The 12,646-nt window shown below is 37.1% G+C and overlaps 2 pseudogenes; one reads left to right on the forward strand and one right to left on the reverse strand.

The window, feature by feature from the left end:
• The first annotated feature begins 2,478 nt into the window (after nt 1-2,478).
• LOC120193853 lies at nt 2,479-5,407 on the forward strand (annotated as a pseudogene).
• On the reverse strand, nt 4,827-12,528 carry LOC120193844 (annotated as a pseudogene).
• Between the last annotated feature and the right edge of the window lie 118 nt (nt 12,529-12,646).

Consider the following 12,646-nt stretch of genomic DNA (forward strand, 5'->3'; position numbering starts at 1 on the left):
TTTCTTTAAAACTTTGATGATGTATTGAATTATTAGTCTATCACTAAATGCTATTTGATGTACTTGAAGTATTATTAATGATGATGTATTTTATGGTATAGATTTATAGTATGAATTATGAAACTTTAAAACATTCATATTATGTTGTCTTTGAAAAATAATTGTAACAGGTTAATAGTAAGTTAATCTGTAATCAAATTGTTAATAACAAATAACTATTAGCAGTTAATTATTTTTAATGGTAAGTTACAATAAATTTATAATCGTTATAATGGTTAACCGACTGTTTATGTAACGTCCTAATCCATTACGACCCGAAGATCGATGGATTATTACGCTACACGAGACCACCAAGGTGGTTAACCTAAAATTTTCTTTTTAAAACAATTAAAACATTCATTGAAAATCATCCCAAGTAAATAAAAGTTTAATGCCAGCATTAACAAATACGATAGCCCCTAAAATATACATTCAAACATTTTAAAACGTAATTCAACTCGAACACAAGAGAGTCCATATACCATACATGTCCTCTAAAAATATACTCAATACATATTTGTTGAAAACATTTTAATATTTCGATATAACAAATTAAGTTAAATGAATTTTAAGATTTTCCAAAATGATTTTCTAAGTATATTCGATATAATTATTCGAATATCAAAACATTACTCAAAATATTTCAAAAATCATTTTTAATCCTTACTTAAGTGTAAAATTAAGTTTTAATCTTAAAACAATTTCAAAATAATCTTTCAAAGTATTTCGAACCATTTCAAAGCCAAAAATTCCAGATTGCTCAGAGGGAACCGATTCTCCCCCAAGGGGGTACCGATTCCCCCTGAATGGTTTGGCTCCGAGATTTCCAGAATGCTCGGAGGGAACCGATTCCCCCATAGGGGGTACCGATTCCCCCCTGTTCAACGGTCGAAATATTTGAATTTTACACTTAGGGAACCGATTCCCCATAGGGGGTACCGATTCCCCCCACGCTCCAAACTATTTTATTAATTGTTTTCACACTAAAACGGCTATATGATCTTCACTAATCATCCCCAACGTTCAGAAGAGATTCAAGGTGTATTTAAACAAGTTCTGAAGCCCTTGATTAACAAGAAATCATAGAGAAACAAGAGAGAAAGCATCAAACATCAAGTTTGTGCAAATCAAGCCAATTTTCCTTTCAATATTCATTTTTCTTTCAAGAACACCATTTGTGCTCATTTGTAATTATCTTTGAGTGTTCTTTTCTTGTTCTAGAATTGTGCAAACATCTTACCTTGTGAGGTTTTCTTGTAAGTTTGCAAATTTGTAATCTTCTCTTTGGGAAAAAGAGTGTTCTCAAGAGTTGGGGTATACTCTTGAGGGATTTTGTAAGGTTATCTCTTTGGCCTCAAAAGAAAGAACAAATTAGTGAATTTGTTGAAAAATCCTTAGTGTGGATAGCTAAGGTAGTGGACGTAGACTTTGTTGAGAAAGTCAAACCACTGTAAATCGCTGTGCGATTACTTTTAATTTTTCTGCAAAAGCTTCAACGAAATTTTTAATTGCCAATTCACCCCCCTCTTGGCCGATTCCGTCGATCGATTAACTCAACAATTGGTATCAGAGCCTAACTCATTTGAAGGTTTAATCGCCTCTTGAGTCAATTCGGGAAGAGTTATATCGATTATTTAAGTCATCAATGGCCTCCGCTTCAAACTTCGACTCCGGTCTCGATTCGATGCCCGTCAACAAGCCTCCTTTCTTCAATGGAGTTAACTATGCCTATTGAAAGAATAGAATGATGTACTTCATTCAAGCAAGTGACATGGGAGCATAAAATGCTGTAGAAGAAGGATACATCAAACCTCTCACTCATCCAAGGTAGTGGTGAATCAAAACTATAAACATAAATATCCATAACTATATATATAATTTATAATTTAAAATGTGTATAAATATATTAAATAAATTATCTATTTTAAACCCATGACATAATAATGAAAAACATCATTTAAACATTAATTAGTATCAATTTAAAAAGAATGTATACAGGCAAAATATTTTGAATAGAAAAAAAGAAACAACGGCAAGTCACTGAGCCTCTTCCTCCCAAGATAACCGGCAAAAACAAGTAACTCCAGCGGCATAACCGGTTAAATGAGTGAACGTTTAAAAATAGGTGTGATGTTAGGGTACAAAACCCTCCTTCAAATGCCGCCTCTCTCACAGATCTCATTATCTAACGAGCGCTCTTCATAATTTCTCTTCCGTATATAAGCAAATTCGAACAATTACCCATATAAAAACCCTTATTTCCAAACACTCTCTTCCCCCCCCCCCAAATTTTCCCTCCATTTTGTCTCTCTATCGTTTATAAATTCATAATTTTTCGAAAAATGTGTTGAATTTTCAGATTTGTATCGAGCACTGATCTGTTTTTGGCTTTTGTGTTTACCCTTTGAAAACTCTTTACTTCTTTGTAGACGGTTGGATTTTGTTAGATTCTTGTTAAACTCGATCTGTTCTTTCCCGGTGTTTTTAGAGGAAAAAACATATTCTTTTTGGAGGTTTTTTTTTTCTGGGCGAGGAACAGAAAAGATTATGGCAGAACAAGGTGGCTTGGAAGGGAGCCAACCAGTGGATCTCTCCAAGCACCCATCTGGCATTGTTCCCACTCTTCAGTAAGTCCCCTTTTTTATTTACTCTTTCTTTTGCAATGAAGTTATATAAATGCTTAAGATTTGGTTGAACATAGTTTTTCGATGGGAAGATCTTTGGGATATGGGTGTTTGAGATTTTGGTGAATGGGATGTTATTGGCGACCAGAACTTGTGAAAAATATCTTATTGTGAAGACATCTAGTCATTTAACTCATAGAAAGCATGCTTTGAAATGATGAGAAGTTTGTAGATAGGCATTTCTTGAGTAGGCTTGTGTAAGGCAATATCGAGCTGGGTTTTGATTCTATTGTGCCAAGAGGATTGAGAGTTTAGGGGCCATGGTGTGTGAGTTTGGTGTTTCTTTATATGTTAAAAATAATCTAAAGTGGATTCTGTTTGAATATGTCTCAAAGTAGGTTTCTCTTGAAAATTTTCATTACAATGAATTTCAATTTTGTAATGTAATAATGGAAAGCTTTAATTTGATATCTTTGGAGTAATATCGTTTTACGTTCTGTTTGATGTACTTGATATGATAAAAAAAATTTCTTGGATATCTTTGGATTAGTTTTGTTATGGATGATACATAAATTGCATAAAATATGATTATACTAGCTTATCCTACTAGCCTGCCAGCGTAATTAAGCTCATCCAGTTTAACCATATATTACACTTGAGTCATGTTCTTAGTGAAACCAGCTAACCGTATAACTGAAGTTGAAAATTGTTGCATTCACAGATTAAGTGATTGGCTGAAATTCTGCATCCGATCTTGTATGTTTTCTATGCTTTTTAATGATTCAACCATTAACAAAGTTTGCATCTGTATTGAACTTATGAAAAAGACCAAAAAATGGGAAGTCCTTTCTCAAGTTCTGTTTCTTCTGTTGAACTGTGCTTTGAATCCTATATGATCTTGGGTTTGACCACGTTTAATATATGGAAATCTTAGAATTAGTTTTACTGTGTTTCAAGGAACATTGTATCAACTGTGAACTTAGATTGCAAGTTGGATCTTAAGCAAATTGCTTTGCAGGCACGAAATGCTGAATAGAATCCCAAGGTATGCATGGGATGGTTAAATTCTAGTTTTGTTTTTGTTAGTTCGTGCAGCTTCTCTTTCCACTGTTAATATTTGGTTGCTAACCTTTTTATTTATAAAATAACCCTACAGCGTTTTGCTGCTGTCATTATGAGAATCAGGGAGCCAAAAACTACGGCTTTGATTTTTGCCTCTGGAAAGATGGTACTTCCATTGGAAATAAAAATCATATACACTCATTTGGTTGTTTTCAGTATCGAAATCCTTTAGTAAACAACTAGTCTTTGCATCAGTTACTTGAACATAGGTGTGTTATCATTGTTCACTTACTGAATTACTAAAACAGCTTGCCTTGCTTCTTCAGGTCTGCACTGGTGCTAAAAGTGAACAGCAATCTAAACTGGCTGCTATGTTAAATGTGAAGTAGCTGTTTGATATAATATGTATACATACACACACACAAACTTATCATTAAGATAGAAGGATGCAAATGAAGTTGGCTATAGCCTGACATTATTTTTGTACTTTCAGTACGCCAGAATTATCCAAAAGCTTGGGTTTCCTGCTAAGTTTAAGGTACTTAGACAATTCATTTTCTCTGGTGCAAACCGTGCTTCTCAAATTGCATGTATAGACTATAGACTAATATCTCTTCCTTTGATGGTGTTTTACCCAGCGTTTTTAACCTTTTTTTGTTGTGCGGCAGGACTTCAAAATTCAGAACATTGTTGGGTCCTGTGATGTCAAATTTCCTATCAGACTTGAAGGTCTTGCTTACTCCCACGGTGCCTTTTCAAGTGTAAGTGGCATTCTTTATTTGTTTACGTGTTATATAAGAATATGGATATGCATGTTTCCTTTCCAGGTACGACTGCCTGGTTGTCTGTGCTCTTTTGTGTGTATGTATTATGCACATACAAAGTTTGCCTTTTTTTTGGGAGCTTCTTGAGTTTCACTTACGGGCCCTTATGGGTGTTAAGCCCAAGGAAAACCTCCAAAACAGTAAGTTTTATCTTATAATATACGTAGATTTAGTTCTGCTTTGGATGAGTTCTAGATAAATATATGTCTGTTTGCTTATTCGATTTCCAAGTCCGTTTGTTTGGTACAAGGATTATGACTTATCTTTGGTGTTGTTTTAATGCAGTATGAACCAGAACTCTTTCCGGGCCTGATCTACCGAATGAAACAACCAAAGATTGTGCTACTCATTTTTGTGTCGGGGAAGATTGTGATCACTGGAGCTAAGGTGACTGCATTTGGGCCAATGTTCATCCATTCTGCATTCTATGTCCGACATAATTACTAATTCTCTTTGTTCAAGTGAATCAGGTGAGAGATGAGACATACATGGCCTTTGAGAACATATATCCAGTCCTCAGAGAATTCAGGAAGAACCAACAATGGTAAGAAGCTACACCTTGTTCCCTCTCTCTGAAATGATTGATTTCTATTATATATTTATTTCGAGCTTCACTTTTGACTTATCTTTCAACTTGCTGGCAGATATGCCTTTGAATGGGACTTTGATTTGATTCCGGTGTCAATAGTAGGCTTTCCTTGGCCACTGTTCGGACCTGGATTCGAAGTGTGAATATATGAAGAGTGGAGAGGTTGCTTATGAATAATTTAAGCAGTAATTTAGTTGGGACACTTCACTCCCAGTGGTTAAAATTTTGTCACTTCATCTTTAGTAATATGCATTTTAACAGTTTTGTCACGATATTGCAATTTTGGATGTGATATGAACAAAACTTATTCAAAGAAATCCGACTTGAGGTTGCATTTTTAGTTTGGTGAAAATCTTTAATGTAGTTGGGTGAGAGTGCTATTTGGACATAAATATATTTTGTGCTAAGTTTTAGTATACGATTTGTATGTTAAATTAATATATATAAATTAAATAACCCAAAAATCCTTCAAAATAAAAGACACAAGAACCTAAAGGAATATGCCGCAAAAAATAGTACATCGGATATGATCTGAATAATCAAAAGTTAAAATAGTAAATATGAAGTTAATATTGTAAAAATAGAGAATACTACCACTGAGGGACTTATTGAAGAGAAAGAAGATGAAGAAGCAATCTGAATGATGAAATTGCAAGTCCCTTGTGATATATTCTGCGTTGTAATTATGCCCAAACCTTGAAAATTGCATGCCATGTCTTTCTGATTTTGTACCTGGTAATACATGTTAAACGCGTAAGAAGCATTCCCGTTGGCATTGAGGCTGTTACACGAAGACCCGAATCCAAGGGCTGTGCAATCGGCGAAAGTGCAAGCGTAATTAATATTGTCGACAAGCTTGTTGACGTCCTTAGCACTTGGATTGAACATACACCATTGCTGTGGAAGATATTTCACATCCTTTGCACCAGTGAGGAACTTGTTTAGATTCTGACCTGAAAGATCTAATGGGAATTTAGGCTGCCCGTCATACCGAAAGATCCCCAATGACGCTCGAAATTTCCTGGAGCAATGCTCTTGGCATCTTCATCAATGAGTCCGAACAAGTAAACTTCGATGTATTCCGGACGAAGAGGCGTGACGGTGTTGGCTGCAAGTCTAGGCAAGAGTCCATTGTAAAATCTCTGAGCATTAGCCGTATTGGCATTCTTGTCACCATCTATAGGCCAACCAACTTCCCCAATAATAATGGGCATATCCCCATGGCCTACTGTTTTCAAAGCTGAAACCAATGTGTCAAAGTTAGCATCGAAAACATTAGTGTACCGAATCCCATTATCGACAATTGGATTTCCTCCATCAAAGAAAGCGTAATTAAAGGGGAAGTCATCATTCCCGTAAAGACTGAGGAAAGGGTAGATGTTCACGGTGAAAGGTGCACTGTTGTTTGCTAGGAAATTGACTATCTGTTACATAGGTACACTGATATCGGTCCGGAACCGGCCAGCAGAAGGAACGGGATTGCTTTCGGGTGAGTTGTAGACATCAGCATTTAAGGGCACAGTAGACTTTATGGTGTCCCCAACACCTGCATCATTAGTGCATTTTGAATGTTTTGAAGAGCAGGAAATGTGGTGTTTATAAAGCCATTATAGGATGTGAGAAATGGTTCATTTCCAACAGCTACATACCTGTGAAAACAAAGTGAAAGGCTCAACATACTAATACAAATTTTCTGATATGACTATGAAAATATGATCTTTAAATATATGTACACTCGAATCTAAATAACATTTTATCAAACAGAGATAGGAGAATATGACCTCTAGCTCTAAATACATTAAAAAAATAATACCAAATTGATCAAAATCCACACTAGAAGACAAGAAGAAGTTTTTTTCTCATTCACTTAAACAAATCTTAAACATGGTGTCAAAACAAATAAATCAAAACCTAAAAAAAATCCAACATCAGAAAATTTAGAAGAATGAACTTACTTAATGTTAACACCTCCTTTGAAGTTATATGTGGTGATATTCTTCTTGACCCATTGTTTAGCACGATCATAGCTATTCATAGCAAGAAGCTGATCGTTGGGAATGGCGACCATTACTTCAAGATCATTCCCTGCAAGAGCATCCATAGTCTTTGAATCTGCATCGAAATGCTTCACTTTTGTAATCCCATTGTCTTTCAACATCTGAACCACTGTTTCTGGAGGCAATTTATGAGTCGCCATTGTGCCCCAATTCACACCAACACCACTAACATGTTAAAATGGTTTTCAAGTTTGGTAACCAATTTTGAAAAAATGGTTTTCAAAGTTTGGTAAATGTTTCTTTGAAAATGGTTTTCAAAGTTTGGTAAATGTTTCTTTGAAAAATAGTTTTTCAAAGTTTGGTGGATGTTTGTTGAAAAATGATAATGGGATAATCACAATTAATCCATAGGTTTTAGGGTATTTACAAGATTAAGTCCTTAAGTTTTAACTATAAATACCCTAGTTCATTTAGCTTCAAAACCATCCCAAAAATCATTTCTTTCTCCCAATACTAGAGAGCTTTCTTGTGAGTAGTGAGTGTTTTGTAAACACATGTAAATTTTCTCTCTTAGTAAAAGAAGACGTAAGCAAATTGGCTGAACTCCGTTATCAATTTCGGGTATTATTTTTCCGTTTTTATTTCGCATTCTCACTAATCTGGTTATAGGGAAATTACTTGTACTTGGTTTATTTCCCAACAACTGGTATCAGAGCTTTTTGGTTGTGAATTTTGTCAATTTTTGCGATGTTACTATTCACGTAAATAGTGAATTTTGTGAATAGTAAAATTTTGGCAGCGATACAAATTTATCGACGGAGGTGTTCTAATACACGGTGGTTCGCAAGAATTGTCAGAAACGATCCAAACGAAACCAGATTCGAGTGGGAGCGATGGCTGTAGACGAAGGGAAGGTAAAAATTGAAAAGTTCGATGGTGCGGACTTTGGCTTTTGGAAGATGCAGATTGAAGATTTTCTGTACCAGAAAAATCTATATCAACCTCTCTCAGGAAAGCAACCAGAGAGCATGAAGAATGAAGACTGGGCTCTTCTCGACAGACAAGCCCTCGGAGTTATCCGACTGACGTTATCCCGCAATGTTGCTTTCAACATAGCAAAGGAAAAGACCACGGCGGGTCTTATGGCGGCTCTCTCCAGTATGTATGAGAAGCCATCAGCCTCAAACAAAGTGCACTTGATGAGGCGATTATTCAATTTGTGGATGACAGAAGGGGCATCGATGACACAACACCTAAATGAACTCAACACAATCACAACTCAGTTGAGTTCAGTGGAAATTGAATTCGATGATGAAGTTCGAGCTTTAATTCTCTTATCATCTCTACCAGACAGTTGGAATGTTACTGTTACAGCAGTTAGCAGCTCGTCGGGAAATAGTAAATTGAAATTCGACGATGTTCGGGATCTGGTACTGAGCGAAGAAATTCGACTGAGAGAATCGGGTGAAGCATCAACCTCCTCAGCCTTGCACACGGAGTCCAGAGGGAGAACTTCAGAAAGAAATTCAAATCATGACAGATCGAAATCCAGACGGGAAAAATCCACAACGGGAAAGAAATATTTTACCTGTTATAATTGTGGCAAAAAGGGTCACTTTAAAAGAGATTGCCGAGCACTGAAGAAAAATACCGGCGCACAGGAATCTGCCAACGTGACAGAGGAGACAGGTGATGCCATGATTCTAAGCGTCAATAGTCCGCTTGAATCATGGATCTTAGATTCAGGGGCATCTTTTCACTCCACCCATGCCGAGAAATCATGGAAAATTATGTCAGTGGTGATTTTGGAAAGGTTCATCTAGCTGATGATGAAACCTTAAAGATCGTCGGAAAAGGAGACATCCGACTAAAGTTGCCAAACCAAACCACCTGGACGCTGAAAGGAGTGAGACATATTCCTGGCCTCAAAAGAAATTTGATTTCTGTAGGACAGCTTGATGGTGAAGGATTTAGCACAACCTTTTCAGGCTGTGAATGGAAGATTACCAAAAGAGCACTCGTCATTGCTCGTGGTAAGAAAACTGGTACTCTCTATATAATATCAAATTTAGAGAATATCATTGCAGTAGCAGATGCTGATGGAAAATCAAACCTATGGCACCAAAGGCTTGGCCATATGAGCGAGAAAAGGATGAAGACACTTTTGTCAAAGGGGAAGCTGCCGGATCTAAAGAATGTAGATGTCGGACTATGCGAGGATTGCATCTTTGGCAAACAAAAGAAAGTCAACTTTGCAAAGATTGGTAAGACACCCAAGGCTGAAAAGTTAGTGTTAGTTCATACTGATGTATGGGAACCATCTCCAATTCCATCTCTTGCAGGCTCATTATATTATGTCACCTTCATCGATGATTCTACAAGGAAGGTGTGGGTTTATTTTCTGAAGAAAAAATCAGAACTCTTTGATACCTTCAGAAAATGGAAGGCCATGGTGGAAAATGAGACTGGTATGAAAGTCAAGCGGTTGAGGTCTGACAATGGAGGAGAGTACAGAAATAGGAGATTCAGAGATTTTTGCGCAAACAATGGGATCAAGATGGAGACAACAGTTCCCATGACACCGCAGCAGAATGGCGTAACAGAGCGCATGAACAGAACTCTGAATGAACGTGCTAGAAGCATAAGGATACATGCCGGATTGCCCAAATTTCTATGGGCTGAAGCTATCAACACTGCAGCTTACCTGATCAACCGTGGGCCCTCAGTTCCTTTGGATGGCAGAATACCAGAGGAAGTTTGGAGCAAGAAAGAAATAAACCTTTCACACTTAAGAGTGTTTGGTTGTATTTCTTATGTACACATAGACTCTGCTGAAAGAAGTAAACTTGATGCTAAGTCCAACAAATGTTCCTTTGTTGGTTACGGCGGTGATGAGTTCGGTTACCGGTTTTGGTACTATGAAAATCGGAAGATCATTAGAAGCAGAGATGTCATTTTCAATGAGAATGTGATGTACAAAGACATGTCAACTGTAGAATCAAGCAGCTCCAATACCAAAGCTGAAACAAAGGAATTTGCTGAGTTTGAGGAGATTTCTGGAAATGATGTTCAGATCAGTCCTGAAGTAGTTCAAGAAGAACCAGGTACACCGGAACTAAGACGCTCCTCCAGAATTCCTAAACCAACCCAACGGTATTCTCCTTCTTTGCACTACTTGTTGCTGACTGACAATGGTGAACCAGAGTGCTATGATGAAGCAATGCAAGTGGAGGATTTAGTCAAGTGGGAGTCTTCCATGAAAGATGAGATGGACTCGCTTTTATCAAATCAGACGTGGGAATTAGCTGAATTACCACCATGCAAGAAAGCGCTTCACAACAAGTGGATTTACAGGATCAAAGAAGAGCACGATGGGAGCAAACGCTACAAAGCGAGATTGGTTTTCAAAGGCTTTCAGCAAAAAGAATGTATTGACTACAATGAAATTTTCTCTCCAGTCGTGAAACTGTCTACAATCAGACTGGTGTTAAAAATTGTAGCTGCAGAGAATTTACATCTTGAGCAGTTAGATGTAAAGACAGCTTTCCTTCATGGTGATTTGGAAGAAGAAATCTATATGAGGCAGCCAGAAGGCTTCATAGAGGCAGACAAGAAAAACCTGGTATGCAGGTTGAAGAAGAGCTTGTATGGTTTAAAACAAGCTCCTAGACAGTGGTACAAGAAGTTTGATAGTTTCATGAGTAGCAGTGGTTTTACCATATGCCAAGCAGATCATTGTTGCTATATCAAGAGGTTCGACAATAGCTTCATTATTTTATTGTTGTACGTTGATGACATGCTCGTTGCAGGCTCAGACATGCAAGAGATTATAAACTTGAAGCAAAACTTGTCAAAGCAGTTTGCTATGAAGGATCTGGGCGCTGCAAAGCAGATTCTTGGGATGAGGATCAAGAGAGACACAAAGTCAGGGACTTTGATATTATCACAGGTTGAGTACATCAACAAAGTACTCTCCAGGTTCAACATGCAAGATGCTAAACCAGTAAGTACACCTTTAGGTGTTCATTTCAGACTCTCTAAAGAACAGTCACCAAAGACGGAGGAAGAACGTGCACACATGGTGAAGGTACCGTACGCCTCAGCAATTGGAAGTCTGATGTATGCCATGATTTGTACCAGACCAGATATTGCTCAAGCAATGGGAGCTGTTAGCAGGTACATGAATAATCCGGGCAAGGTACACTGGGAAGCAGTCAAATGGATCCTCAGATATCTGCGGGGTACCACAAACAAAGCACTTTGTTTCAAAGGTGGAGATACGATACTGACAGGCTATGTAGATGCTGACTTAGCCGGAAATATTGACATCAGAAGGAGCACTACAGGGTATGTCTATACTCTAGGAGGAACCGCAGTGAGTTGGGTTTCTCAACTACAGAAGATAGTTGCTCTCTCCACAACTGAAGCAGAATATGTCGCTGTTACGGAAGCTAGCAAGGAGATGGTTTGGCTCCAAAGTTTCTTGGAAGAGTTAGGCAAGAAACAAGAAAACAATATCTTGTATTGCGACAGTCAAAGTGCTATACATCTAGCAAAGAATCCGTCTATTCATTCCAGGACAAAGCACATACAATTGCGATATCATTTTATCCGGTCTCTTCTGGAAGATGAGATTTTGAAACTTGAAAAGATCAGTGGAGCTCAAAATCCGGCAAATATGTTGACAAAGACGGTGACTACAGACAAACTGAAGTTGTGTTCAACTTTAGTTGGTATGCTAGAGTAACAAGACTAGAAAAGATGTTGCATTGATCGAGGTGTGAAGACAGATTAAAATCAGTCTTCAAGTGGGAGATTGTTAAAATGGTTTTCAAGTTTGGTAACCAACTTTGAAAAAATGGTTTTCAAAGTTTGGTAAATGTTTCTTTGAAAATGGTTTTCAAAGTTTGGTAAATGTTTCTTTGAAAAATAGTTTTTCAAAGTTTGGTAGATGTTTGTTGAAAAATGATAATGGGATAATCACAATTAATCCCTAGGTTTTAGGATATTTACAAGATTAAGTCCTTAAGTTTTAACTATAAATACCCTAGCTCATTTAGCTTCAAAACCATCCCAAAAATCATTTCTTTCTCCCAATACTAGAGAGCTTTCTTGTGAGTAGTGAGTGTTTTGTAAACACATGTAAATTTTCTCTCTTAGTAAAAGATCTGCAGCAGTCCGGAGACGTAAGCAAATTGGCTGAACTCCGTTATCAATTTCAGGTATTATTTTTCCGTTTTTATTTCGCATTCTCACTAATCTGGTTATAGGAAAATTACTTGTACTTGGTTTATTTCCCAACATAACAGATCCACCAAAGAGGAGATGAGCACAAAGGAATGTGGGTAATAATATTGTTGCTAGAAACCCAGAATTGCCCATGTTTTTGTTTAGTGTTACCAAAACTAAGAGAAAACAAGGTTTTACTATGAAGTTTTAACTGTTGTTTATTTATTGATTGATGGAATCTTTGTTAAAATGAAATCGAAATGCGGTTATTTGCAGGATCGA

This window comes from Hibiscus syriacus, unplaced genomic scaffold (assembly GCF_006381635.1).
Source record: "Hibiscus syriacus cultivar Baekdansim isolate YM2019G1 unplaced genomic scaffold, ASM638163v2 tig00004355_pilon, whole genome shotgun sequence".
Taxonomy (NCBI): domain Eukaryota; kingdom Viridiplantae; phylum Streptophyta; class Magnoliopsida; order Malvales; family Malvaceae; genus Hibiscus; species Hibiscus syriacus.